This window comes from Papilio machaon, chromosome 9, assembly GCF_912999745.1.
Source record: "Papilio machaon chromosome 9, ilPapMach1.1, whole genome shotgun sequence".
In the NCBI taxonomy this organism is placed as follows: domain Eukaryota; kingdom Metazoa; phylum Arthropoda; class Insecta; order Lepidoptera; family Papilionidae; genus Papilio; species Papilio machaon.
Window position 1 is genome coordinate 3,839,803 of NC_059994.1, and position 13,857 is coordinate 3,853,659.

General features: G+C 32.3%; 1 protein-coding gene across 1 annotated transcript in view; it reads left to right on the forward strand.

The window, feature by feature from the left end:
- The first annotated feature begins 13,648 nt into the window (after window positions 1–13,648).
- LOC106717647 (lachesin) overlaps window positions 13,649–13,857 on the forward strand; it is a 46,394-nt gene continuing 46,185 nt past the window's right edge. The window contains exon 1 of the mRNA XM_014511556.2: window positions 13,649–13,702. The gene's annotated coding sequence lies outside the window, so the exon portion shown is untranslated. The remainder of the gene's footprint in view (window positions 13,703–13,857) is intronic.

Genomic DNA, 13,857 nt, shown 5'->3' on the forward strand with positions numbered 1-13,857 from the left:
TGATCCCCAAACAATACATCTTTGACAAGAAATACAAAATACACCTCACTGAGTCTAAACACAATGACACGGGTAGGCACAACCACACCCACCTGATGATCTACACAGATGGGTCTAAGACTGACCAAGGTTCAGGTTCGGGAGTATTCTCGGAAGACCTGAACATTAAAATACACACATCCCTAGGTCAGTACTGTACCATATTCCAAGCAGAATGCATGGGTATAATCTTAGCAGCACACGCCATAGCTGCAAGGAAAGCAAAAGACGAAAACATCTGCATACTTACCGACAGCATGGCTGTGCTCCAGGCACTTAACAGCTACACAGTTAACTCAGGCCTTATATATGAGTGTCACCTAATTCTGAATGATTTAGGAGCAGTCAACAATATCAACCTTCGATGGATTAAAGGTCACAGCGGCTCCAGAGGCAATGACGCAGCGGACGAGCTGGCCCGCAAAGGTTCCGGTAGCCGAGCAATCGGCCCTGAACCCATCGTCCCCCTGCCTTTAGGATACTTAAGGTCGCAGGTAACAAGCAGAAGCCACGACCAGCACAGCGCGCTTTGGGATTGCATTAGTGAATGCAGGCAGACCAAAGAAGTTCTGCCGGAAATTAATAAGCGAATCTCAAACACGCTACTTAAATTAAGTAAGCCACAGCTCAGAATAGCTGTAGCTGCTCTGACAGGTCACGGCCACTTTAACAAACACCTTTTTAACTTAGGTATCACAGACAGTCCTTTATGCAGGGCGTGCATGGAGGAAGAAGAAACAGCATTGCACGTTATACAACACTGCCCGGCAGTGTCCGACTACAGGGACAGATACCTCGGTTCGCCGAGGTCGCCGCCAGAGATCACCAGCAACATTAAGGGATTGCTGGGGTTCTTTGGTGAGCTGGGCTGGCTGGAGTAACCCACAGCCTGCCTTCACGCAAAATACGCGCTTGTCGTGGAGTTGCGGAGAACTGAGCCCCTACTACTAACTACTAACTAACTAACATGAAATGTTGTAAAAAATGTACAAGAGTAAAATATTCGTTGCAAAAGGAATTACTGGATAATGGATATTATTTTTCATATTTTATATCAATGGAAGTACTGAATAATGTTGTAAGCTTGTCGTAAGCAATAATGATAAAGTGTATATTTGATAAATAAAAAAAAAAAGAGCAAGGATAAAACTGTTTTTAAACATATAATCCAAGGGTACTACGTCTAGTAATTGTCAAAAAAGAGCACAGAGTCCATTAAACGTCTTGAAGTTGGAAGGTTTGCAACCACTGGGAAATGATAAGGAGATTGCCTCATTATGTCTGAAAACCGTGAGCTGCATTTAAAGTTCCTGTAATTTTCCAAGCCTCTGAAATCGAACGTTGAAAGAAATTTCTAGAAACGTGACAATGCACTGATAAACATATTGTATAAGATTTCAACGTCAATATATTTTTTTGTAAGTAACTAGCTGTCACCCGCGACTCCGTCCGCACGGAATTAAAAAAACGTAATAAGTAGCCTATGTGTTCTTCTAGATTATGTTCTATATCTGTGCTACATTTTATCAAGATCTGTTGAGCCTTTCCGTAGATACCTTCAAACAAACATCCATCCATCCATATAAGCATTTATACTCGTAATATTAGTAAGATAAAACATTGTTCTATGAAGCGTAGAATAAATCCTGATTGCTAACTACTCGTACCTAGAACAAACGCTTATGACATACACGTGTAAAAATAAACTCGAACTTAGAGTAAAGAAAAAAACTCGTCCGACTAAGGCTCTAATGGATGAAATAGCGCCATCTATTGTTTGCATTTGAAAAGAGTTTAAAATTTTAAAATTTTTAATTTAAACTAAATAAAATTATAATTATTAAAAATTACAAAATCAAAAAGTTTTTAATTTCATGGAAATATAAAAAAAATAAAAAGTCAAATAGTTTGCTACCTCGATGAGATGACGAGGAAATTGCTCCACTTTGTCTTGAAATCGTGAGCTGCATTTAAATTACTTGTGAATTTTGTAAGCGTTGAAAAACTTGAACGGTTTCCTGTGTAATTACTTCACATTTTAATAATGTTTAATTTCATAACAATTACTTAAGTCAAACAATGAACATAACTGTGCACAGTGCGCTACCAGCACGCCCTATCCTGTGCACTACGTTTGGTCAAGAACCATGTTAGCTTGATTGTCTTCATGTCGGGCGCCACTGAGCTATGCCACGTTTAGTTAGAACGGTTGCGTCTTCTTATTCCTAACAGGATCCACTCCAGGGCCGCCCTGGGAATGTAACTGGAATCAAGAACGGCATCTTATTTGCTGACCAATCTGCTGTTCTTTACAACGTGTCAGGAGTTCTTCGTTAAGGATCCTTTCTAACCAGAAGATTTCTAGGATCTGGCGGAGACAGCCATTAATGAAGACATGGACCCGCTACATTCCTCACCTTTTCGTTACCACGAAGATTAGTTTGGCCTTCACTATTCTAGAGGTGATTGATATTGTCGTCGAAATTATTAACTTTGTTGTTTTAATTAATTTGTATATATTTTTCACAACACGAACGTTTAAGAACACATTAAAATGAGCGCTCATGAATGCAATGTTGACGTAATTGGTGCTTTTGAAATAAAATGTGATAAGTGAAATTAAATCACTGCAAAATTTATGTAAGTCACATGAAACTCGACGTAGTTTTAAATATGTTCATTGAGTTCGAAACATCAAAGGGCGTTGAAGTGAGCTTACATTACACTATATTAAACGGCTTTTAAAGGATTACTCAAGTACTTATTTTGACCATTTTAAATTACTTTGCATTTTTAATGATAGTTTTTAAACTTTACTCTACTAATGTATTTACGCCGTAACAAAACGCTCAGATTTCAATAAAAGGGAATTGAACAAATTATGTAAACCAAATAATGTTTCGTTACGTTGCTGTCAGTAAATTAGTATCTTTATCATATATATTGAGTACACATTGTAGACGTTACGAGCAAAGCGTTTAACTTCAGCTTAGTGAAATTACGAGTACTCACAATACTGTATTGTCAAAGAAGCTCAACAATATTATTGTAAAAGATGTACTACCTCATAATTTTTAAAGAAATCATAAAAAGGAGGTGAAAAGTATTAAGTATTACAAAACACAATTACCGTAGGTTTATCTGACATCTTTTATATCTATTAATTTATAAGTATAGTGTAGTAGATGTTATAACTAACGAGCATTGTTGAGCATATTTCTATTAATTAAATAAACATTTACGTAGTACAATAATTGATCTAAGTCCAATTAGACAGCATTTAATATCCGCGCTGAGACGTGTCCCGCTGCCAATCCTGAACAATCGGAGTTCCCTCGGGCACCTTATGAAGTGGTGCTTGCGTTTAGTGCTCGAGTACTCTTATACCTGCCTTCAAACGATCCCTGATGGTTAAGGTTCCTTGACTGTACAAATCTTATAGATAAGATGAAAACTAATTAATTACAATTAGATTAATAATTAGTTAAGCTATTCTGGAATCATTTTGTTTTTATTGATTAGAATTCGGCAACACGAACACCTGTAATTTTTTTTTAATAGCTTTTAAAAGTGGTAATCAGACAGAAATATTCAACAATATTTATAATAATTACGCCACTACATAATATTATGTTTTATGTCATAAGAATGTGCAAAAAACAAGAATGAACGAGAAATTGATTATTAGGTTTTCCACAGATTTATTTTTATACAAGCTTTCGTACTTAAAGATCAAGGATATTTTTTAGTTTATTAGAAATCTGCATTGATGCATTGAAATCGTAAGTAGAAGCTATGTCATGCAATATAAGTAGATTTTACATTCGTTTAAAGTCTTTGATTTTGATCAAAATTAATAAAATATTCTTCTTGCTTGGAATGTGATTATAAGTTATTTGCAAAATCCGCTGTTTCCCTTTCACATGTAGAGCGCCTGACGTCGTGTCTAAATCTTGATCTTCGTGAAGACAGCCGGAAAATTAGAAAGTAAACATCAACTTCCTTGCATTGTTTCCTTTTATTCGCTAAACTCAATGTTGATACTCTAAGAAGAATATTAAAAAAGGAAAGATGTCTGACTCTTTCCTTGTATTGTATTGATTATAGAATGTTTGCTCCCTTGCTTTTAAATCAGGTGTAAAGATTTCATCAATTACATCTGCATATGTGAGCGCGTTTTATTTGTTCTAAACTGATTAAGTTTGCTTTTCCTGCTGCACGTGCGCTAACAAAATTCTAGTAAATTTTCTCGCCACATACTCGTTGGAGTTTAACACTGTTAGATACTTCTTATAGAAAGAACCAATAATCAATAAAATTTGGCCAATTCAATCCCTCAGAAAATGGTGAAATTACTTGCTATCTTCTCAGGTTATTACTAAATTTTAGGTTTCTAAAATTACAACATTTTTAAAAATATTTTTCGTATTACATTTATTAAGAAAATACAAGTACAACGTGCCTAACTGCGATCTTTCTTATTGCCTTAATCAAAACAGAAATGTTCGACATGTTCGTAGCTTCATTATGTTGGCGAGGATTCGCACACTTTGTATGCTACGTGAATAATTAATTACTTTCATTAAACACGTAGTACACACATAGGATAATAATCACAAACATTTTCTACGAATATTGAAATAAAGATAAAATATAAAACAAAACTTAGACATATAAAAATCATCAATATTCAAACCAAAATAAACGATGGTAGTTTTGAACGTCTTGTCCATGTTGTAGTCGAACAAAATGTATCCTTGTAGAATGTACCTAAATCTATAAATGCGTTCGTGACAAACGGAAGTTCTACTCATCTAGCTCTAGCTTTGGGTCCTGAACACAAGTTCTGTTGTAATTTATTTTCATTTATTTATTATCCTGTTAAGAATTAGGTAGTACTTTAATATTTTAAATGGAATGATTGTAAACATAGAATGGAATATAATATTTAAACCGAACGTGATAATTATGCTATTCATTGCTATTCAAATTATCTCATATATTTTATGAATAAAGTATGCACATATGCACCGTACTTAATACTTCACATTCCTTTCAAAAACATAATTCCTTGCGTATCACGTTTTCATTTCATGTTAAACTAAATCCGTACTCAAAATTTTTGCATGCCATAATTTTCGGCGAGATATGAACTCGTTCATATCATATTCATGATAAAAAAACGTGTTAGAAATAAAAAAAGTAATATTGGGGTCATTTAATGACTATAACTATTTTAGTAAAATTGTAAATAATATAAGGTTTCGAAATGCATGTATAATATTTATAAATAAGACGAGATAAAATAAGTTAATTGCTTTTTATACTTATGTTGAAATTAATAACTCTTTTTCTGTTACGTAATTCATTCATTATTCTTCAAGTTCGTAGCGGCTCGTAGCATCTCGTAGAATGTTAGCATAGCAATTCGTAGATACAATCGGAGGCTAATGACGGTCTGAAATGATGTTCATCTGAAAGTGATTTAGAAGAATCATTGCTGCCATAAACATATTTTATTGCATGAAAAAATGATTTATTTCAAGAATCTAACCTTAATTAACAGAACAGACTAAAAATAATTCTCGTCTTGCAAGATTTTCTATCAGTTAATTTAACTACTCTTCTCGTTTTATTGATGTAATATTATTATGTCCAAAGATTTTTTGTACAAAACCTATGAAAATGAAGATGTTAACCTAATGTAATATTGACGAAGTAAATTTAATTAAAGAAGCAAATTTCCTTCTTAGAAATATATCCCAATACTGATTTCCTGCATCGGCCGCTGTAGCGCCAATATTATTAACGTCCAATATTGCTTATTTGTGAGTAAATTTGGCAAAAATAACAAGATGACTTTGAGAAATATACTTTATGAAATATTTTCCAGCTATGTGTCGGTAAACATGTGACATGTAACATGATATTTCATAATTTTGTTTAAGCATTATTATTATTCATAATATTACATTTGTAGAATTTATCTGAAATTTAGTCTTGCGTTGTAATTTGAAATGGGTGTGACGTCACGCGTAGGCTAACCACTAACGTCAACTGCAAGCAAACAAAGGACAATGCAGCGCCACCGTGTAATGTCTCGTTACAACGCTCTGTCTTTGATACTCTTTACTGTTAGAATGTTTGTTGAATTTAGATAAAATGTCACCAGTGCAAACTCAAATAATATAATTATGGCAATAAAATAATTAGCAATATCACATATTAATTATCTGTAAGAATATTTTTGCTCGTCATACAGAAGGACCATGTTTTTCCAGATTGGCTTATAGATTTGACTGTTCGTGAACAGGGTGGTGACAATCGATTCTTCTTATATCAATAAGGTTTAGCTGTATTCTTTGAATAAGACTTTAACCATAACACATAACGAATTCAATGTTTGAAATGTTAAGTGTTACAAGTTTACATTAAAAAAGGGGACTTATGCGAGCGAGCTTTTTATATTGAAAAGTAAAAATTTAATGCTCTGGAAAGTCAAAATTGTTGAAAAAATTATAGGATTAGACTTAGCTTGACGGCAATCCAGAACATACTCTAGGAGCTTATGAAACAAATTGGCGTAGAAACAAATGCGATTCAAATTCAGACAAATAGTCCCGGAGCGGTAGAGTCATTTACCAGGAAATTTGTCCATCACTCTAGGGGCGGTATCGTGTTTTCTTTCTTACACTTTTCCCTTCCGGTACAACAAATTAAATTTATGTGCTTATTAAATTAAGTGTATATGTTTTTGTTTAATTTCGGCAAAATATTTATATGTCAGTAACAAGTACATATAGGTAGAGGATCATTTAATATGCAATTGAGAAGGAGTTGAAAAACATGTTTTTATGTAAACGTTTTCAATAGAACTAGTAAGTGCCGTTACATAATGTTTGGCGATGATTACTAATTATAACAGATACACAACAATAACTGTGCCCTATTAAGTTAAAAAGGGTTTATTTCGCCTGTACTTTATTCGAAAATTAATGCCTTTTGAGACCTAAATGTAATGTTAAGATTTTTACATATTATTTTTGCTTTGAAACGGACATTTTGATTTTTCTTCTATTTTATATTAAACTATAGAATATGAAATAATACAGTGTCTACAATATCTCGCGAGAACATTATTGCCGGCCCAAGTTTTCTTGTTAAAAGTTCTCGAAGGCGAAACGAGAATTATAATTCCTTAAATCACTTCTTGTTAAAAGACTTTTTAAATATTTCTTGACCCTTTAGAAGCTAATTCATTTAGAAATAGATTTTGATAACTTCAATTATTTTTATTCAAAGAACAATTTGAGTTTTATATTTTTACCTACATTTTATGTTTTGTACGGAATATTTTTTTTATTATGGACATCAATAATTGCAGATACATTGCCTACCTTAAATCAACAGAGAAGGGGACGCACAGAAAAATTTAAAAATTAATAGTGTACATACGAGTAAATAAAATAGATACGTTACAAATGATTTGGATGGTACGCGCCAGAGTATAGGCTGTGCGGATTATCTGTCACCAATATGGCGATGTTTGAACAAGATTGTGCCATTCAAATTTGTACAGCCTTATTTATCTTTAGCTTATTTTTGTACTGTAATAATGATTAACGACCCCAAATAAGTATTGATTCAATTTATGGAAGAAATACGCACGTAAATGTTTCATAAGAAGTTAGAAAATAAATATTTTTAATTTTACTATTACTCGAAATTTTCAGATTACATAAGATAGAGTAAGTTATGAGCTTTCAGAATATTTCTTGTTATGTCTTTAAAAACGTTCATATTTTATTTCGTCGGAATAGGAAATTGTCCCAAGGGGTTTAACACTTTTGATAACCGACTCCTTGCTATTATTGTGTGTCTAAAATATTCTTTGGAAACGGTTTATCGTGTTTAGACGTCAAAGTAAAGTTCAATGGCATAAAACTTTTAGAGCAATTTATGTTTGTAACTTCTGCGTGAATAACATAGTAAGATGTTATAAAGTAGTGCGTAGCGTATCTATTATATTAGACAGCGACAGCTAGTATTATAAAATACTAGCTGTCACAGGCGACTCTGTCCGCGCGGAATTAAAAATAAACTTAATAAGTAGTCCATGTTTTCTTCCGGACTATGTTCTACATCTGTGCCAAATTTCAACGAGATCCGTTGAGCTGTTACGGAAATAACTTCAAACAAACATCCATTCATCTAAACATTCGCATTTATAATATTAGTAAGATTTTCAGTTAGTATAATCTAGTATGAATACGAATATTAAAACAAAGAACAAAAATAAATGGAACAACAATATTATTTTATAAACACCTAAACTGTAACATAATCCGAACTTATTTGTTATGCTTCAAAAGCTACTGTATCACAAACAAAAAATATTTTTATGTAAAAAAATATGATCGTGAATATTCACACTAAAACATTAAACGAAGCTTTAAAGTTTAAAGCGATTTTAACTAAAAAATACTATTGGAAAGCAATTAATTTGGGAATTGGCCACGCTGGCTCGGTCCGGAGCGAAGTGGGGTAGCGAGGGGTAGCAAGGGGTAACGCGGGGTAGCGCGAAACCCCGACAAATGGTGCGTCATTTAATTCTGTTGATCTCATGTTTGTGCTTTGCGCCATCATATTTAAATTGAATTTGTGAATATCCACATACTGAAGTAAACAAAAGCGGATTATTACGCCGCTCTTAGGATCGTTGTGTGAAATTGAATGTCACTCTTAATTAAATAAATTTTGTTAACATTTTACATGGAGTTGGAAAAAGTTGTTTTATTTTTGGAGTCTCCGTATTTTATTTAATTAAATTAATGTGTTACGTTTACAAGCTAAAGATTAGACTTAAAACTATTGTAAAATTTACATATACTAAGTTTTATTATCTATAAAATACTAATGGGCCATCTATGTGATATTGTTTGCTGGGACGTAAATGTATAGAAACACATAATTTTGTTTGTAATTTTTTTACGTAGTTTGTCGCCATGCTTACGAGTTCTTAGTAAATGACTCATAATATACATAAGTCAATGTCACTAAGAGCTCTCCTTACATTGAAGATTTCCTTGTAACAATTTTATATTACTGTTCTACTAACATCATTATTCTGATGATCTCAGAATAAAAACAGTGTAACAAATAAAATTGGATTTTAAAATCCAATAATCGAGACTGATCCCCCTACGAAAGTATATCATAGAAGTTGTCTATACTAATATTATAAAGAGAAAAGTTTTACTTGCTTACTTGTTTGTTTGCGTTAAGAACCTATTTGAATTGTACTGTAGTGAAGCTACACTTTCCTAGAGTGACATAGGCTATATTTATTACTAGTTTTTTTTTAATTCCGCGCGGACGAAGTGGCAAGCAACTACTAGTTCAGACTGAAAAAGCTCCTAATAAAATGCAAATATACAGACATACCTACTAAAATAAAATACAAATAGTAGCAGCGCGTAGGTGAAATTTAAAGCATCATTAAATGTTGAGAAATAACTTGAACATATCACGTATTAATATGAGTTTGTTGGACACGTTACTACACTATTAATGCTATTATCAAGTACAAAGTGCTCAACAAGTAAAGTTTAATTGTAGTTTCTACTTGAATCGTCTAAACACGCACAATGATAGTAACTGCGGCTTCTGCGCACGCCGCAAACTCAGTAACTCTGCTCATAATAAAGTTTCACGGATTAAAAACACAAATATGAACTTGTAATAAATCAAAATGCTTTCCTTAGTTTACTAGCCACTAGCTGACTTAAAATGAACAGATTAATAAAATAGTTAAATTAACTATTTTATTTGTTCGTGATTAAGTATTTTTTTCGTTTATTTTTTAAATAATGTTATACAAGATACCATCTTTAAGACTTCCATTTTTAATTAAATTAGATATTTATAGGTCTTCAGATATTTTTTTCAATTTCACCATCAAAATTGAATACTCGAGTTTTCGAATATTAAATACGAGTTTTGTTCAGTTCAATACTCAGTTAGTACATTAATTCCAATCAAAGCCAGGTGGTATTCAGTGGGAAGTTCATCGCTATTCAATTGTCTTTAATTGGGACCAAAGAGCAAGTAATTATTATGCATAACTTCACAAGTGCTATTATAGTCCGCAGACTTAATGGTCCTTTCCAAGATCTTGATTTAACAGCCATGGTAGGGTTTGGGCTTAAATTTCGTCAAGTTTTCTTATAATATTAAATAAATGCATAGTTTGTTCAAAAATTATATTTTAATGAAATGAAAAAGAATGAAGTGGGATTTGTAAAAAAGAAATTGTTCCTCGCAATATTCTGAAGACATTTATGTATTCGCGTTGAAGACCGAACTTGCAAACTGTATTCTGTTTTTTGTGAGATCCCCAAAGTTGGCGTTTTCATAACTCTTCCTTTGTTGAAAAGACTTTAACAAGATTTTCCGTGACGTAACCATCGCAGTAGCCGGCTCTGGAGGCAAATGGAATATATGCAATACCAGAATTGTAAGTATTAAAAAAATATTTTTATATCAATTTATTAAAGATATTAATTATTAAAGAATAAACTATCATCTCGTAGCTAAACCTACAAATGTCAAAGTTAACAAACACGATGCTTTCACGTTGAACAATTCACGTTGAATTTATGACATTAGAAACCTGACCAAAATTGTGATGAAAAGAATTTATATTTTTTTTTTTCAGAAAAAATATTAAAATTGAACGGAAATCCGAAGACAAAATCGACAATTACCATGACTTCTTAATAATTTAGCAATTAGTTATGAATATAATTATTTTTTTAAATACTACTTATTTGAAATAAAAAAAACAACTTCTAGTTTTATGATATTTCTAAAACACCAACATCTTTAACATTAGCTTTATATTTTTCTTTTACAAACATGATCTACTTTTGATACGGAGAAAAACTTGTATAGAATGCGAATGATTAAAGGGTCTTGAATTAATCTAACGGAATATTATGTCTTGATATTATATCTCTATTGAAAGAAAACATATTTACTTTCAAAGAAAACCTACGCAAACGGCTAAAAAAATAAAATAACTTTTTTATTTAATATTCGTGATCGTAATATGTGAGTAATGTGACGTATATTTATCTTCAATAAAAAAATCTTAGTACGTAAATTCAAAGTAAGAAATATTTTTTTTGAATTTGGTCTAAAAAAATTAACCAATACTCTAATTTGTATATCATTACCTGTGGCCCGCGACTCCGTCCGCGTGGAGTTAAAAAAAACTTTATTAGAAGCCTATGTGTTCTTTCAGACTATGTTCTATATCTATGCCAAATTTCAGAGAGATCCATTCAGCCGTTCTTGGTATAGCTTCAAACAAACATCCATCCATCCAAACATTCACATTTATAATATTAGTATGATTAATCCAGAAATAAAACAAATTCTGTTTTAAAGCTATTCTTAACAACTAATAAATTTTATTTCGAACTGTTTCTTTAAGTTAATTTATCTTTTTATAAAAATAGTAAGATTTTTTTATTTACAAGTAGGTAATTTTGACTTAATAAATATGTTACGGGTTCCTATTATACGTCATCTTCGTAACTCGGCGTTAGGCTATTGTTCGTGAGTTTGGGCACTTCGAAACAAACTTCCACGCTCAAGTGTTTGCTCCCGGCTCTTTGGTAAATTGTTATTCATAGCTTTGTATAAACGGTGTTCGCTGCAAAGAGTGCTTCACTCATACTCTTATCTAGTTCTTAATATCAACTCCACTTGGAAAAGAAACATTGTTTTACGTGTGTCATTTTTATGTTATACTTATCCTACATCTTCCAGGACAATGCTTACTAAGAATAAGTAGAAGATTAGATGAGATATTAGATAGAGTGAAAATTAAAATATACTAGCTATTACCCGCGACTCCGTCCGCGCGGAATAAAAAATAGAAAACGGGGTAAACATTATCCTATGTCCGTTTCCTGGTTCTAAGCTGCCTGCCCACCAATTTTCAGTCAAATCAATTCAGCCGTTCTTGAGTTATAAATTGTGTAACTAACACGACTTTCTTTTATATATATAGATTTCTTCAATCGAAAGTATTTGTTTCATCCAATGATTATAATTGTATAATCATTGGATGAAACAAATACTTTCGCTAGTACTAAATATAGTAGGAGTATAAATATTTATTTATACTCCTACTATATTTAGTACTAGCGACCCGCCCCGGCTTCGCACGGGTGCAATGCAAAATATACCTACTACAGAATGTCCTTATACACAACGTTCACAGCGTTCACATTAGAAACCTTTAAATTTATCAGTGTTTCTCTACTATATTATGCATTTATTATACATACAAACCTTCCTTAAGAATCACTCTATCTATTAAAAAAAACCGCGTCAAAATCCGTTGCGTAGTTTTAAAGATCTAAGCATACATACGGACATACAGCGAAAGCGACTTTGTTTTATACTATGTATTGATATTGATTGATACAAATTTACAAATTACAAAAGTTTAAAAGAATGATGTCTAAGTTAGTTTAAAATAGTCGTTCGTTTAATACAACGGTATACAGAATTCTGATATGTAAGTATCTACTGTAAAAATTAACACACACACAATTCAAACTGTACAAAATTATATTCTCAATGTTTGTACAAGTTTTTCGGTAGTGAAAATCCACAGTTAAGTGTACTTAAGTTCGTACAGTCAAACCATATAATTATACTTTTATACTGAATAGATACAACGTTTATAGAAGCAGGACACGCAATATTTTTACAATTCAATAAAAGGTGAGTACAGGTATTTAACGAAAATCGCTTTACATTTATTAAATGAACTTCAACTGATACAAAAACGTTATGAAAAGTCTTCTAAATACACTTTGATCCGAAAAATCCAAGCGTTTACTTTTTAATTCTGCTTTTTATTTCTACTAAAATGCAATTTAGGAAATAATTTAAATATTGAGATAAGAACATCACGTATAATAAGGACAACAATAGTTCGGGTAGTTCCTCATACGGAAATTATAAAGGACATGCGCAATGCTCTACGGTCTTGAATAACCTTAAGTCTGCATCGGAACATTCAAAATCGGTCTTTATGTCATTGACTTAAGATATTTTATTAGTGTAGCACGTTTATCACTGTGTGCAACGCAATGGTAAGTTAGTACGAAGATGCGCTATGAAACACGCACTTATGCGCAACATTTGCACACATCAAAGCCGTAAGTATTCACACAGAATAGCAGCGACTCCAAGTTGTTTTCCGTGTGTGTATATAAAACTCTCTGTGTATATATTTTCGTTGGAGTAAGATAGGGAAAAGAGGAAAAGCGTTGGTAGTAAAAGCGAGCGAAACGCCGGCCGGGCGCGCCTGACAGTTGTCAGTACATTGTAGAACACCGCCAGAGATGGTAGTCTCTTGTGAGACTGATTTTAGCGCTCGACTTTCCGATTTCCCGCGCTAATATCGATAACTTAAATTCACATTGATAACGGTTATTAAATAAAATTATCACGTGGCAGATGAATAAAGTAATTTAAAAATTTTAATATTCAACGTGTTTGAATTATAAAACTGTGTAAAAGTTTTTAAAAGACGTCCTCATGAATGGGTTTTATTACTTGATTGTCATCGATTGTTGAAGTAAGTTTTTTATAGTATTTTGAATGTTGTAACTGTATCTTATTTATAAATCTTCTTTTGTTTTCTACAAAAAGTTTGATGAAACTTTCGCTTCAACTAATAAACATCGACTTTACATTTAGTTTTTCAAAATAAACAGAGATTAATTTGGCTAC